The 17,497-nt window shown below is 35.1% G+C and overlaps 1 pseudogene; it reads right to left on the bottom strand.

Annotated features, from left to right (window-relative positions):
* Window positions 1-17,497, bottom strand: part of LOC122306458 — a 46,955-nt pseudogene that overhangs the window by 12,315 nt on the left and 17,143 nt on the right.

Here is a 17,497-nt window from a genome sequence, read left to right as displayed (position 1 = left end):
TATATAGCTGATAAATGACATATAATATAATAAATTACGAATTATATAAGTCTACAAATAATTCCTAAGTGTTATCAATCATTAATAATATAAATATTATTAGTACATCGGTATAATTCAAACAATGTGCGCTAATTTATTTGTAGACTTTTTTGTTAGATATTGTATAACATTGCATAAATAACCTTAGACCCGTTTGGGAATTAGTGTACATTTAAGTGTACATTAATTCCTGAATTGTCCAGTGTGGACAGTTTGAGATTATATTATCTGTATTGCACATAAACGTTATTCCTACTTTGAACGTTTAGTATGAAGTTTCGGTGTCTTCCTCATTTGTTCTTGGGGTATACTGTTCTTAGGGTCATAATCCCTATATGTGAACATGTATACTTGGAGAACTATGGGGAAGTGTTGCCGAAATTTTTACTAACGTTCAAAGTAGTAGAGTGACGGGACTTGTGCAATATGGAGAATATAATCTCGAATGGGATAGGACCAACTACCTTGAGAAAGAGTACTTTGAACATGATGTATCATGACATGCATGTGTATTTAACTTTACCTTAATTACTAAAAAATATTATGTTTTTAGAAATGGATAAAAGTTGGATGCGTCTACGCGATAGACTTGGAAAAGATTACATACCCTATGCGCGTGGAGTAAGGGCCTTCATTGATTTTGCAAAGGCGTCTGCTGATAGTCGTGGTTACATTAAGTGTCCATGTCGAGGTTGTAAAAATTTGTGTGCGATAGGATTGGATGATGCTGAAAGTCATATATTTGTGAATGATATGGATTTGGGCTATACTCGATGGGTACTGCATGGTGAGCCGTATGCTGAATTAGCGGATGACTTATTCAGTCAGCGGGAAAATTTACACAACGTGGATGATGATTATGAGCGAGATGAGATGGAGGAGATGTTGAGTGACATTGGAGCTAGGATGTTTATGGATGAGGTTGACAACAATGGCTCAAGTGGGCAACGGAATGATTCAGATAATTTTCCAGAAATGTGGGAAGATGCAAAGCGTGAGCTTTATCCAGGTTGTACAAAACATTCTAAAATGTCGTTTATTGTGCGGTTGCTTCACATAAAATCATTGTGTGGAATGTCAACCAAAGCAATTAACATGGTATTAGACTTATTTAACGAAGTGCTTCCCGAAGGATCTGCATTGCCGAAGAACTTTTATGAAGCGAAACAGTTGAGAAAGGGATTAGGATTTGAGTATAAGTCCATACATGTGTGCAAGAATGATTGTGTTTTATTTTGGAATGAGAACGAGGAGAAACAAGCATGTCCTGTATGCGGAGAGTCGAGGTGGAAGGATAAGAAAAGCGTTCCGGTTAAAGTATTGCGATATTTCCCATTGAAACCCCGGTTGCAAAGATTATACATGTGTAAGAAAATAGCTCACGATATGAAGTGGCACAAAGAGAAAAGAGTTCAAAATGATGGATTTATGAGGCACCCTGCTGACTCACTTGCGTGGCAATCTTTCGATAATCAGTATCCAGAGTTTGGGATAGAAGCAAGGAACGTGCGTCTCGGACTCACAACTGATGGATTCAACCCTTTTGGAAATATGAGTACAAGTTATAGCACTTGGCCTGTAGTGTTGATTCCGTACAATCTTCCACCATGGAGGTGCATGAAGGCGCCCAACTTTTTGTTAACTTTGCTTATCCCCGGCCCGAGATCACCTGGGAATGACATTGACGTATATTTGCAGCCGTTGATTGAAGAGTTGAAAGAGTTATGGGAAGCAGGCGTCAGAACTTATGATGCATCCACATCAACAACTTTTCAGATGCATGATGCGGTAATGTGGACGATAAATGACTTTCCGGCATATGAGAATCTTTCTGGCTGGAGTACTAAAGGAAAGTTAGCGTGTCCGACGTGTAATAAAGAAACTACTAGTGAGTGGTTAAAATATTCTCAAAAGTTGTGTTTCATGGGTCATCGACGTTATCTACCAACTAATCATGCATGGAGAACAGAATCCGCTAAGTTTGATGGACGCGTAGAAGATAGAATTGCGCCAAATGAGTTGTCTGGGGAAGAGATCCTGGAACAATTGGTACATGTGGCAGCGAACAATTTTGGCAAAGGTCGGGGAAAGAACAAGAGAAAACGAGGCGTAGCAGAATTGAATTGGACAAAGCGTAGTATTTTTTTTGAGTTGTCGTATTGGTCGTCCTGCATGTTGCGACATAGTTTGGATGTAATGTATATTGAGAAGAATATTTGTGATAATATACTGGGTACATTGATGAGCATCAATAAAAAGACGAAAGATACGATTAAGACAAGGAAAGATCTTGAGAGAATGGGAATTAAACATAATTTGCATTTACGAGTGGATGGTGAGAGGGTGGTCATGCCGCATGCATGTTTTACAATGACAAGGGAGGAGAGGATGGACTTCTGCAAATGGTTGCAAGGTGTGAAGTTGCCAGATGGTTATGCTTCAAATATCAGTAGATGCGTAAGTCATGATGACTGGAAAATTGGTGGATTGAAAAGTCATGACTGTCAGGTATTTTTACAGAAGTTATTACCGGTGGGAATTCGTGGGAAGCTAACATCTGCTGTACGTGTTGCCATAACTGAACTGTGTATGTTTTTTAAGGATTTGTGTGCTCGGGTAGTGAAGCGAGATATGCTCCATTTTATGTGCGCTCCTGGAGAGATGTGCCGAATGAGATTAAGGAACACATTCGGAGTCGTGTGCTGGTGAGTTTACTTATTATATCATTTTTTTCACCTACATTAGTTTATTATATTTTTAACGTAATTAATTTATAATTAGGATGAATTTGACCTCGACTTTGGTCGTAGTGAGGATTTGAGAACTGTGAATGAGTTAATGGCTACACTATTCCGACGTCACAAGGGACGATGTCACGACCATTTCAAGAAATTTGAGTCGTTTGAAGAGGCTGCACAGTCCCCTTTCCAGCAGATGAAATTAGACGACTGGATAAAGTGTTGTGATCTTTTTGCCTCTCCAGAATATCAGGTATTCTAGATTTATTTTCTATAATTATTTACATTTATATTTGTTGTTTATATTATATGTATGTACATATATTACAATTAACGGTGAGAATTATTTTTGTAGCACTTAAGTTCTACAAATGCAAATAATAGATCTGCTCTGACTATTCACCATCGTGCTGGTTCAAGATCATTTCATCGTCTTGCTGAAAAAATGGTAATTAATAAACGCAATAATTCATATTTTTTCTTATTATTCTTTTATATAAGTACTAATATTGTCTTTTTCAAATTGCTAATGTCGTTTTCTTAGAAACGTGATGATCCTGAAAACTTTTCCCTCATTCATGTCTATGCTGCTGCTCACACTAATGAGCATAGTGAGTGGATGGATCCTGCAGCTGCAATTAATTATGTAAGCGGTGTTCCTTTTGTTGAATAAATTATGTAACACGTGATTAAATTATTTTTTATTTGTATTTCTTTTAATATGTTACTTATTGTGTGTTTTGATCTTTCAAACTGCAGGGAAAAATGATGGAGATGCAGTCAGCTTCTGGGGATTCCTCTCCTAGTGACTTGGACATTTTTTCACAGGTGCTTGGGCCCAACTCTAGTATGGCAAGAGGTTTGGGACGATCTTTCAAGCATTCCGGTTCATCTTCCTCAACCTCATCGACATCACAAATTAATAATCTTACCAAAGATTTAGAAGCTGCACGACGCGAGAATGAGTATATGAGGTCTAGACAGCAAGAGTTGGAGTCCCTCTTAGAGCTACAGTCTCATTTAGAGACACGTTTGCAGGACCAACAAAGAGAACATGAGGAAAGAATCCGTAGTGAGGTCCAAGAGCAAGTGCAGCGGGAGATGATGCTGCAAATGGAGCGTGTTATGTCATTGCAACAGAATCGTGCTGGGCGAGGAAAGAAAAAGAAATGAATCTTATTTCTGTATTACGTTTTTAACATCTAATTTGAAAACAGTTTCAAACAATATTGGTTGTGAAATATGTACTGTAATGTAAAACAATTGGTTTGTTTATTAAGTGGATGAGTTTAGCATTTCTGATATGTACGTTCGAATGTAAAAAAAATACGTTTCAACAGTATTAAACGTTCAAAAATACGTTCGAACGTAACCATGCAAAATAGTAACAAAACGTTCGAACGTTTAAACCCAATTTAAAAAAACGTTCGAATGTCAAAAAAGTTTAACGTTACAAACATCCGAACGTACACTTTACGTTTGAACTCTACTCCCTTAACATTCGAATTAACGTCCGAACGTCATGATACAAACGTTCGGACATTATTTCATTTTCGTTGGATTCGAGATTCGAACGTAACGTTCGCACGTATAAACGTTCGAACGTTTACATTATACGTCCGAACTATAATCAACAAACGTTACCTTTTCTCGTTCGGATGTCAGCTTGTCTTTTTTACGTTCGAACGTATAATTTTAAGTTCGAACGTTATATTCTGTGACAGATTCTAACCGTCACAGAAAATAATACGTTCAAACGTTATTTCAAACGGCACATCTCCAACCGTCACTAAAAATATTTTTAGTGACGCTTGTACAGTAAACTGTCACCAAATGTAATCCGTAACGCACATTATGTGACAGTTGTGGTGACGGTCAGAAACCGTCACCAAATATATTTCATGACGTTTTTTGCATTTCTTGTGACATGTTTCATCTGTCACTAAAACCTATTTTTGTTGTAGTGAATTAAAGTAGTATGAGAAAGAAAATGAGTTCCGACAGGCAACACATTGCATTTTCGGCAAACTTTATGACATTTGGAAAGTACACGAGCCCTTTAGCTCTCTCTTTTAGGGCTGAAAATAAAAACCGGGAAATTGGCTCGGACCGGTGTGTTCGGTCTAGTGCAAAACCGGTTTGGTTCAGTATCAATTTTTTTTTTTTTTAACCTAGTTCCAAATTGGTCTGATTTCAATTTGATTTTTTACTCCGGACCGGTTCATATATATATATATTATTTTTTTATATATATAATTTATATAATTTTTTTATATTATATATATTATATGCTAAATTTCTAATTCATATAATATGAAATTTTAAAATCTTAAAATTCATGTATAATAATTTAATAATATAAAATTAATATTTAATAAAATTTTAATCTTAAACATGAATATTAATATTAAGTTATTAATATAAACTTACTTTTGATATAGATATATATATATATATTATATCAAGGATAAGTACATTTTATGGTATAATAAATTATAACATATATTCTTTTTTATAAATATATTTCTACACATTTGATCATATATACTCATATAAAAAGTGTATAGTGTAACTGGAAACACTAAATTCAAAGTTCTAATAATAAAAATTCGTGTTGAAAAAATTATAAAAACCATAAATCAAAATTGGAAAAATGGACCGAAGCTAGTAAACTCGAAAGTGCCGGTTTCGGTGATGAGTCGGTCTGGTATTGATTCTTCAATTCTCAAAATTAGTGTATACCGATTCGATTAAAAAATATATCCAAAACCATACACATCTGAACCGATTAGACCCTAGTCCCTTTTGATTTCTAAAGACCGTAAGCTCCCTCTACAACTTTCAAAATTTTTTGTGTTTCTTCCACGAGTTCTGTTACATACAATCACTTTTGCGTACTCCACTAATAATATTGGCTAAATTAGTTATTTTATATTTAAAAAAATGATTCAACCAATTATATTAGTGGAGTGCACAAGAAGTACATAAAAGTGATTGTACATAGAGTTTTTGTTATTCCAAAAACACCCTTGACATGAGTTAAGTTTTTTTACTTCTGAAAATAACCCTGACATGAGTTAAGTTTTTTGACTTTCACCCCTAACATGACATGGTGGGGGAGAAGTCAGGTGCACCCCGGGGCTAACGCACCTAAGGCTGTTCATTAGTGTTTTTCTAACATCCTATCTCAACGGTTAGGTTAATCTGAGTCAAGTTATTGTTTTTTTCTCGGCAAATCAAGTCAGGTCAAGAAAATTTGTCCGAATTTAGTTCGTATGAATGATTGCCATTCTTTCTTGCTTTAGGCAAATACATTATTGATGTACTTTATATTTATGTAATAATCATATCTTGATTTTTCTAATTCCAACCCACTTCATGGGGGTTGTGGAAAGCATCGGCCCTTGACTAAAGAAATCATAGATCAACAACATGCGCATGTAGTCAGTCAATGCTTGACTGCTTGCATGAGTGGTAGTGGAAAAAAGGATGAAGCTGTCTAGAATCCCAATACATGAAGGAGTTGCTCCCATTGGATATAACTTTTCCTAACATTAAAAAGTTATTTACTATTGGATAACCATATATTTAAAACACTTTTAAACATGTTGCATTTGTTTGGAAATAAATTAAAAAAGTCATTTATGAGGTAGAAATGACAATGAGTTGATTTTTCAAAAATTATGACCATATCTTTAATAGTTTGAAAGTTGTAATTATTTGAAAATTATATGGGTATTTTCATCCATTAATAATCTTTTTAAAATTTGAACTACATTCTAGATTATCTGGAAAAAAGCGTTCGAGGAAAAGCAGTGACGTAGTTTTTAGCTAATTTGAGATTAAAAAGTAGTTTAATATGTAACACTCAAACAACTTAATTTTTTCATTATAAAGCTTATAAGAATATTTAAATACTTTTTAAGACTCATAACGTAACCGCAAACAGGCCATAAGTGCATGCTTGGGATTGTAGTGGAAAATATATATAGCTTATGGCTTTAGGATTTATAACTTATAACTTTAGTAATAAGTTTCAGTATTAAAAATTTATTTACTGTTTGGTTACCATATGTTTAAAGCACTTTCAAATATGTTATATTTGTTTGAAAATAAAGTAAAAAAAGTGCTTTATAAGGTAGAAATGACGATTATTTGAATTTTAAAAGATTATGACCATATCCTTAAGTTTGAAAATTGTAATTATTTTAAAGTTGTATGGGTATTTTCATCTATTAATAGTATTTTAAAAAATTGAAGTATATTCTGCATTATCCGGCGGCTACAAGCCAGAAACCATGAAGTTGAAAAGCTTAAAAAAAAATTGTTGTACTTTAACGAATTGTTCAAGAGTCTCACACAAGGGAATGAATCCTTCGGCAGAAGAATAAACAGTTAAAATCTCTATTAGATTCTTCATTCCGCTTGCTAGCTCTCGTGGATAGGGATGGCATGATATTGTATGAAAAAAATGAGCGTCTCAAACATGAGGCTAAGAACCTCAAGTTTATATAAAAGTATTTAAAAATCTCTCTACTTTTATTAACTCTGGTCTATCTTTTAAGAGATATTCATAGCATGCATCATACCTATTTCTCTTCTAATCATACATAATCTATCTTCTGGTAAAGATTTTGTGAAAATATCTGCTAATTGATCGTGTATGTTTGTGAACTCTGGTACTATATTTCCTTTCTGCACATGATCTCGAATAAAATGATATCTTATTTCAATATGCTTAGTTCGAGAATGTTGAATTGGGTTTTTTGAAAGATTTATAGCACTTGTATTATCACATTTAATTGGAATGTGATTATACATGAGTTTAAAATCTTCAATGTGTTGCTTCATGTATTTGAGCACAACAATTACCCACAGCAACATATTATGCCTCAGCAGTAGATAGTGCAACTGAATTTTATTTTTTACTAAACCAGGAAACTAATGCATGACCTAAGAAATGACATGCCTCACTAGTGCTTTTTCGATCTATTTTACAACCAGCATAATCTGCATCTGTGTAACTAATTAGATCGAAAGATGTGTGTTTATGGTACCATAACCCTAGGTCAATTGTACCATTAAGATATCTAAAAATGCGCTTAACTGCAATAAAATGAGATTCTTTTGGAGATGATTGAAAGCGTCCACATAAGCACACACTAAACATAATATCTGGCTTACTGGCTGTCAAATATAATAAGCTACCAATCATACCTCAATATACCTTCGAGTCAACTGGCTTACCGGATTCATCTTTATCAAGTTTAGTGGATGGGCTTATTGGTGTTCCAATTTCCTTAGCACCTTCCATTCCAAACTTCTTGAGTAATTCCTTAATATATTTTGATTGATTGATGAATGTCCCACTTTTTGTTCGCTTAATTTGCAATCTGAGAAAGAATGTAAGTTCTCTCATCATGCTCATTTCAAATTCTTCCTGCATAGTCTTAGCAAAAACTTGGCACATATTTTCATTAGTAGCCCCGAATATTATATCATCAACATAACTCTGAATTAAAAGAATATCATCATTTTCATATTTAATAAAAAGAGTTGTGTCGATTTTTCCTCTTAATAAACATTTTTCAATCAAGAAACTACTAAGTCTCCTTACCAAGCTCTAGGACCTTGTTTGAGTCCATATAGCGCTTTTGTGAGTTTGAAAACATGATTTGGAGAAATATGATTTTCAAAACCTGGAGGTTGCTCAACATATATCTCTTCATTTATAAAACCATTTAAGAAAGCACTTTTAACATCCATTTGAAAAAGTTTGAAATCTTTATAATAAGCATATGCAAGTAGTATTCGAATATCTTCTAATCTTGCGACTAGTGCATATGTTTCATCATAATCAATTCTTTCTTCTTGATTGAAACCTTGGCTACAAGTTGAGCCTTATTTCAAGTAATGACTCCGGACTCATCTTTCTTGTTTCTAAAAGCCCATTTTGTTCCAATAATAGTATGATTTTTGGGTTTAGGAACAAGTGTCTAAACATCATTTCTTTCAAATTGATTCAACTCTTCTTGCATAGCTAGAATCTAAAATTCATCAAAAAGTGCTTCATCAATATTTTTGGGTTCAATCTGAGATAGAAAAACAGTATGATTGCAAATATTTCTAAGAGATGATCGAGTGCTTACACCTCGTGAAAATTCTCCCAGAATTTGTTCCACTGGATGATCTTTCACAAATTTTCACGGTTTGGTTGCATCTTGTATTAAATTTTGATGATCTTTCCTGATATTTCCATGTTGGCTTCCTCTATTGTGCTCTCTTTATTGAGATTGAAACTTTCCGTATTATTTATACCTCTTATTTCTTCATCAATGAATTTCTTGGAGAATAAAGAATTAGATTCATCAAATACTACATGCATTGATTCTTGTACAGTCAAAGTCTTTTTATTGAATACTCTATAACATTTACTATTAGTAGAATACCCGAGAAAGATACCTTCATCAAATTTTGCATCAAACTTGTGATGACCTGCTTTTAAGTGTATTTTCGCTGAAATAATTATTTTTATTTTAATTAATATATTAGTTATTTATTTTAATTTATTTGCGTTTTAAAATTGGTTTTTAATTTAATTTAATTTATTTGATGTTGTGTTTTATTTCTTTTAGTTGTTTTGTGGTTTTAATCTTTTTGGCGGTTTGTTTCGTTTTCCCGGAGTGAGGACTGGACCTCATCTCTTTTCACATCTTTTTTCCTTTTTTCTCTTTTTCCTTTTTTTCTTTTTCCCTTCTTTTCTTTTTTTCCTTCTTTTTCTTTTTTTTTCTTTTTTTCTTTTTCTCTCTTCTCTCTCCCCGATCCCGAACCCCCCCCGTGCTCTCTCTCTCTCCTCCCTCTCCCTCACGCCGGCATCCCCTTCTCCAGCCCCTACTGCCGCCGTCTGGCCACCGTTCGGCCTCCCACCGGTCCCATTCTCTTCCTCTCCCTCCGGTGCACCACCCCACCCAAGCTCACCCCCAACCGGCCGGCCATTTGGCCGGAAAAAGCCCAGCAAAGCTGCACGGTTTTGGCTCCGATCCGCCGCCGTCGCTCCACCTCCGGCCACCATTTCTTCACCACTTCATCACCGACTCCTTGCCGTCCTAACCCACCCATTTCCGGCCTCCAACGACCACCGGAACAGCTCCTACGAGCTTAGTTTCCGTTTTGGGTAATCCGGCCATTTCCGGCGATTCCGCCGCCACCCACGGCCAACCACCACTTCCAATAGCTTCACAACCATCCCTAGACCATTCCCTATCAATCTCGTGTCCTAGTTTGTCCCCGTTCAAAAGTGGGTATTTCACAACCCACGGCCACAGTGAATTTTCACTGTGACGTTGCTGTTTTTCCGCCGTTTGCAACGCCGCTTGTTTTCTAAAATTGCCATATAGCGCTGTAAGTATTTTCCAAACCCTATTTTCAGATTTAAATATATATTGCTCATTCAATTATTTTATCTGCTGGTTGGTTGATTCCGGACTGAGTCCGAGGAGTTCGGGGGTTGGATGGATGGAGGACGGAGTTGCCTGTTCATTTGATTTATGATTGCTGGATTATTCTTATTATGCATTGTTATGGCATTACATGGTGCATGCACGTGTGTTGTGGAGTTATGTGAAAAGCCTGTGTATTGGCGTGAGTGGTTTTACGGGTGCGTGTGTATCACGAGCCCAAGCCGGGATGGGTTATTATCTCGGTGGAGCTCCTCTGGTCACTCGGGAGCGGAATAAACTGAGTGATGTCCCCTGAGTTGTCGAGAGAGATGACGGGAGCGGGGCTAGGGGATGCTTGGCTACGAACGCGCCGGGCGCGGAACCGGGCATCGCCCTACTCACCGACTCCGTGGCCCTTCGCTGGCGAGGGCTAGAAGATGCTTAGCTACGCACGCGCGAGGCGCGGAACTGGGCATCGCTCGTTAGGTGTCACATGCGTGGTGGTACTCTACGGTGTGACACTGGAGCCAAGGTGTGCGGATGACCCCTAGGGGAGGTCATGGTGCATACGGTTAAAATTGGATAATGGTTTATGAGGCCAAATGGGACTTTTGGCGTGGGCCAGATGGACTTCTGACGAGATATTGGGCCGGATGGACTTCTGGCGAGATATTGGGCCAAATGGACTTTTGGCGGCCAAATGTGACTTTTGGCGCGTTTTTCGGAAAGGATGTGTTTTTGGGCCAAACGGGTTTTTGGCGTGTGTGGAAAACTGGTGTTTACGGGCTTTGGGCATTGGGCATGGTTCATGCATCTTGTTTGAGTTTTATGTGTTTTTATCTGGTAGTGTTTGGGTTTTACTTACCTGCGGTACCATTCGTGGTTCCGTAGCTTTTGGTGCAGAGTTAGAGGACGATGAGGAGGAGGCTGAGCCCGAGGATGCGGCTCCGCCGGGTTGCTGATGCTATCTTTTTTATTTGTTAAAACTGTATTTGTGTTTTCTAATATTTCATTTACGTATGTTTTAAACAGCTTGTATTACGTTAAGAAAAATTCTGGTACTTAGTTATGACTTTCGTTATCCGCTGCGTGTTTTCTCTGTACACATCTGTTGCCTTGCACACACTTGGCACTCGTCAATGGGATGGTGACCCGGGTTGTCACCATCCGGACGTCTCAATTTCCCCGTGTTCGGGCGTGGGGATTTGGGGGCGTCACAAAACTTGTCTAAATTATCCCTGTCATTTAAAATAAAATATTTGCATCTAAATACATGAAAGTAATCAATGTTGGGCTTTTTCTCATTTCAAAGCTCATAGGAGGTTTTATCTAATTTAGACCTTAGCATAGCTCTATTTATAACATAACATGCAGTACTTACCACTTCAGCCCAAAAATAACTAGGCAAGTTGTTCTCATTTAGCATTGTTCTTGCCATCTCTTGAATAGATATATTTTTTCTCTTTACTACCCCATTTTGTTGAGGAGTTCGATGAGCAAAAAAATTATGCACAAAACTATTTTCATCACAAAATATTTCAATATTTTTAGTAACAAACTCTTTTCCCCTATCACTTCGGATACTTGAAATAGTTTAGCCATTTTCATTTTGAATTCGCTTGCATAACTTGGTAAATGCATTATGTGCCTCATTTTTATGAGTAAGAAAGATGACTCAAGTATATCTAGAGAAATCATCAACAATAACAAATGCATAATATTTTCCTCCTAAACTTGCAACTCTATTTGATCCAAAAAGATTCATGTGTATCAGTTGCAATGGTATAGTAGTGTAAATATGTTTCTTGGTTTTAAAAGAAGTTTTTTTTTTTTTTTATTTACCAAATTGGCATGCATCACAAATTTTGTCTCTAAGAAAATTTGTTTTTGGTAAACCACTTACAAGATCATTTTTTGAAAGTTGGAAATAAGTTCCATGTTGGCATGACCTAACCTTCTATGCCATAACCAACTAGTTTCATTTTGAATTGAAAAACAAATAGCATCTTGTGAGGTAATTTCTTCAAAATCGATTGTATCAACATTGTTGCTTCTAAAAGTAATAAAACAAACATTGCAATCATGATCATTCAAAATAATGCACTTATCCATTTTGAAAGTAACTGTAAATCCTTTATCACATAATTGACTTATGCTCAAAAGATTATACTTTAGACCTTCAGCAAGTAGAACATCTTCAATTATAAGAGAAGATTCATTACCAATTTTACTTATTCTCACGATCTTCCCTTTTGAGTTGTCTCCAAATGTCACGTATCTTTCTTCTTTAGATCTAAGATCAAAGAACTTAGTCTTGTCTCCTGTCATGTGTCTTGAACATCCACTATCTAAAAATCATTTGTTTTTGCTTGTGGATGACTTCATGCATACCTATAAAAACAATTAAAATGATTTTTCTTGGCACCCAAGTTCTCTGGGTCCTTCACTTATTAGTATTATAATAAATAAGATTTTTAGGTATCCATATGGTGCTAATAGTCATTGTATGCTTTCTTCTAATAGAACAAGTATGATAATTATGACCATTTCTATTACAAAAGTTGCAAATAGCATATGGCATGTATGAAGAACTTGAGTGATTATGATAGTATCTTTCTTTGACAAAATTATTTTTATGAAAAGAATTTTAAATACTGGATTTTGATATAGAAGGATTATCAAAGAAGTTTTTATAAATTTTTTTTTTTTTGTTTTGGCATATATCCCAAGCCTGCCTTGTTAAAAACACATCTTTGACTACCAAGAATTTTTATAAAATTTATTTTTCTATTCGTAAAGTTTTTAACAATATTTTCTAAATCAATTTTCTTATTCTTCAACTTAAAATTTTCATCTTTCAAAATGATGCGTTCTTTTCTTAAAACATCAATTTTGTTTGTTAAAGAAGATTTTTTTTTTCAAAGTAGTATACTTGATATCCAATTTTTCAAGTTCCTTATATACCTCTTCTAAAATATTTTGCAATTCTTCATATGAAGGATCTTCAATATTATCGAGATTTGTCACCTCAATGTCATCTTTAGCCATAAGATAAAGATTTGTTGATTCTTCATTTCTTTCTTCACCATCTGAGCTACTTGAATCATCATCCCATGCAGCTTTCATTACTTTCTTACCCTTGTTTCGATCTTTCTTTAGTAGAGGACAATCTGGCTTGATATGACCAGGCTTATTGCATTTATAATAAATTAAAGTGTCATTTTTACCTGAATCTTTCTTGGAAAACTTTTTGAATGATTTCCTCGGATGAGTTTTATTTTTCATTAATAACCTCTTAATTCTTCTTGTTATCATCGCAACTTCTTCATCTTTGTCGTCATTTTCCTCATCTTCATCACTTTCACTTTCATGAGGAATAGCTCTAAGTGCCAAACTCTTATTTGACTTTCCTTCTTTTTCTCATCTTTTCAATGTGTACTCATAGGTGATAAGTGACCAGATCAGTTCATTCATTTCGAGCTTCTTGAGGTCTCTAGCTTCAAGAATCGCTGTCACTTTTGATTCCCAACGTTTTAGTAGAGAGTTGAGAATTTTTCTTACTATCTCCGCTTTGGAATAAACATTTTATCAAGAGCTGTCAAACTGTTTATGAAGTTAGTAAAACGAGTGTACATACTAGAAATAGATTCATCATCATTCATCTTAAACTTTTCAAAAATTTCAAACCTAATCTTTTTACTTTTTGTATATGACAAAAGGTGCACACTTTACTTTTCAAAAATTTCAAACCTAATCTTTTTACTTTTTGCATATGACAAAAGGAGCACACTTTACTTTTTAAAATTTTCAAACAAAAACATCTCCCTTTTGCATAAGTCAAAAAGAGAATCAATCACTTTTGAAAATATTCAAATAAAACATGCACATGTGAAAGATGACAATCAATCATCTTTAATATTTTCAAAGTTCAAACATTTAATCATGTCATGCACATGTAAAAAATGGCAATCAATCATCTTTCAAAATTTTCAAATTTAATTTTCAAAATATTCATGCACATGTGAAAAATGTATTTTAATACTTTATGATAAAATATTAATTTTGAGTCTTAATTGTAATTTCGAATTTTTAAGAGATTTACAACATTACTCTATGACTTTAATGTGAACTTGTTTCCTTCTTGCTCATGCTTGGTTCCTTGATGTGTTTGACTCTATTGTGTAGACAACTTGAGCTTGAGACTCATTTATTATTTGAATTCATTTGTTATCATCAAAATTCATGTGTAAATTTATAATTACAAGAAACTTGAAACCTTAGGTTCAACAAGAACAAATCTAATCAGGGAAATCTCAAACACGATTGGAGAAAAGGCAGCTTTGGAGCATTTGGATTTGTCAAAAAATAGCTTGACTGGGAAGATCTCGGACAATTTGTTTATGCCAAAGAATCTAAGGATTGTTTACCTATACAAAAACAAATTGTCCGAAGAGATTCCTTGAGTGGTTGAGGCTTTGAACCTCGATGTCATCGATTTCTCGGGAAATAATTTGACATGGACAATTCTCGATGATTTGGAAAGCTTGTAAATATGACGGGTATGGCTTTGTTTCTCAATCCGTTATCTGGAAAAATTCCAGATAGCATTGGTCATCTTCTGAGGTTGATAAATCTCAAGTTATTTAACGATAACTTTTCAAGGAGTTTGCCTCTAGAACTTGGGAGGTATTCTATGTTGGAAGAGTTTCATGTTTCAACCAACAAGCTTACAGGCCAGTTGCCAGAACACTTGTTAGACAATGGAAAGTTGCTGGGAGTGGTAGCTTATGAAAACCAACTCAATGGAGAGTTGCTCGAGTCGTTTAGAAATTGCAACAGTTTGCAATTAGTCAAGATATCCAGAAATAAGTTTTCTGGAAATATATCAAGTGGTCTTTGGATATCACTGAACCTGAACATGTTGGTGTTAAGTGATAATTCTTTTATAGGTGAGCTTCCTGAGAGATTGGCAAGGAATCTTTCACGATTGGAAATGAATAAGAACAGGTTTTCGGGCAAAATTCCATAGGGAGTGCTTTCCTTGAGGAATTTGTTGATTCTCAAGGCTAGTAATAACCTCTTCAAAGGCACGATTTGGCGAGATCTTTCTCATTTCAAAACTCTTATCCTTGATCGAAACCAACTTTCATGTTCCCTTCCATCAGATATTAATTCATGGAAATTATTGAATACTCTAAACCTAAGCCAGAATGCAATCTTTGGACAGATTCCAGAGGAGCTTATTCCTTACTTGGCCTTATTGAATTGGACTTGTCGGAAAATCAATTGTCTGGCCTAATTCCATCAAAACTTGGCCTCCTAAAGCTCACTTCACTCAATCTATCTTCAAATTTTCTGACTAGAAGCATCCCAAGTAAATTTGAGAATGATGCATATGCCTACAACTTCTTGAACAATCTTGGTCTTTGTGCAAATCGACCATCTTGATCCCTTAATCTTGAGAACTGTAGTTCACGCCGAAACAATTCGAGTAAAACTTCTTGCCAATTAATTACTTGGAGCATAGGTCTTGTGGTGGCAATTCTTCTAAGTCTGTTTATTTCATTCTTTGTGATCAGAAATTACAAAAAGAGAAAGCATAGATTGCATTTGACATGGAAGCTCACCTCATTCCAGAAGTTGACTTTCACAAAATCAAATATTTTGTTAGGATTGACAAAAGATAACAAGATTGGTTTTGGTGGATCAGGTCAAGTATACCGTGTTGTTGTTAATTATTTAGTTGATATTGTTGCAATGAAGAAGATTTGGAATAACAATAAGCTAGAAGAAAAGCTTGAAAATGAATTTATAGCGGAAGTCAAAATACTTGTGACGCTACTCTATGTTGGATAATTGTAGCTTGGATTGTTGGCTGCATAGGAATAATAGAGCAACAACCTTTTCAAGTCCTATCTTGGATTGGCCCAAGAGGTTGCATATAGTAGTTGGTCAATGTTTACAATTTCGGGGTTATCCTTTTGGAACTGACAATCAAGAGAAAAACCAATGATGGTGTTGAACACACATCCCTAGCCGAATGGGCATTGTGACACATTCAAGATAGAAAACCTATAGATGCCTTGGATGAGGAGGTCAAGGAGCCTTGTCACTTGAATGAAATGTGTAATGTTTTCAGAATTGACTCTAGTGTACTCACACATAGCCTTCTACCCGGCCATCCATCAAAGCGGTTATGAAGGTTTTGCTCCAATGCAACCAGCCAATCATAAATGGAAAGAACAATGTCGCAATTGAGACGCTTTTCCCTTCCTCAGGAATTCAAAGCCAAATTAGGATGCTTAGCATTGTTCAAGAGAAATAAAAGACCAGATCCTCTATGGCTACTGAAAAGATTTGAATGGTGAAGTTATTCCATAATATTCCTTTTAGTAATAACTTCACCATTGTGTTTGCACTTTCATACTAGATGATCCCTTGTTTCATTATACTTTGTCATTTCATTTCCCAATTTTTGAAAACTTTTTTGTTGTAGTTTACACCCTTCCAGCCTTTTTTTACCATCTGCTTCACTTTATTTTTAATGAGTAATTTTTTAAATCCTTTCAAGCCCTTGCAATACACAAAGGGTAAACATTGGAATCTACGTTTAATTAAAATGACAAATACAAAAATTGATATCCTAAATAATTCCCCCCCATCTCCCCAATATGTCACCACAAAAGCATGGCCAAAACCAAATATTCTTTCTGCAAGGGATTATCACTCTTCTTAAACTGGCTTGCAAGGTAAACCACATGGATAGCAATCTTGTTGGCAGACTTACGAACTTAAAAGGAGTATTTCTTAGGTGCCAGGCATATCACTTACCTAAAACAATTAGGACTATAATCGAGCCGAGTTGAACCAGTCTTTGGCTTGTTAAGCTCGGCACAACTCGAAAAACCCAAGCTCGAGCCTGAGCTCAAGATTTTTGTTCAATCTTTGTTCGAGCTCGACTCAATAAGCTAAACTCCAAATTGCTCGAGTTGTTTATTTTTTTTTAATAAGATTTAATAATTAATAAATTAGATAAATAAAAAATCTATATTGAATTTGTACAATTAACAAGTAGAACTTCTATTAAATTATAAGATTTTAACAATTTATAAATAATTAATATTTAGCTAGTTTATATTTATCCATAATAACAATATATTATATGCCTACATAAATTATTAATCATACACATAATATGATAGCATATATCTATTTCATATATGGTTCCCACATGGAACCATCTATAGGCATCAAACCCGTTATGTACACAAACTTGTC

This window comes from Carya illinoinensis, chromosome 4 (assembly GCF_018687715.1).
Source record: "Carya illinoinensis cultivar Pawnee chromosome 4, C.illinoinensisPawnee_v1, whole genome shotgun sequence".
NCBI lineage: Eukaryota > Viridiplantae > Streptophyta > Magnoliopsida > Fagales > Juglandaceae > Carya > Carya illinoinensis.
The sequence above is the reverse complement of the archived record's forward strand: the minus strand, read 5'-3'. Positions and strand labels throughout refer to the sequence as shown.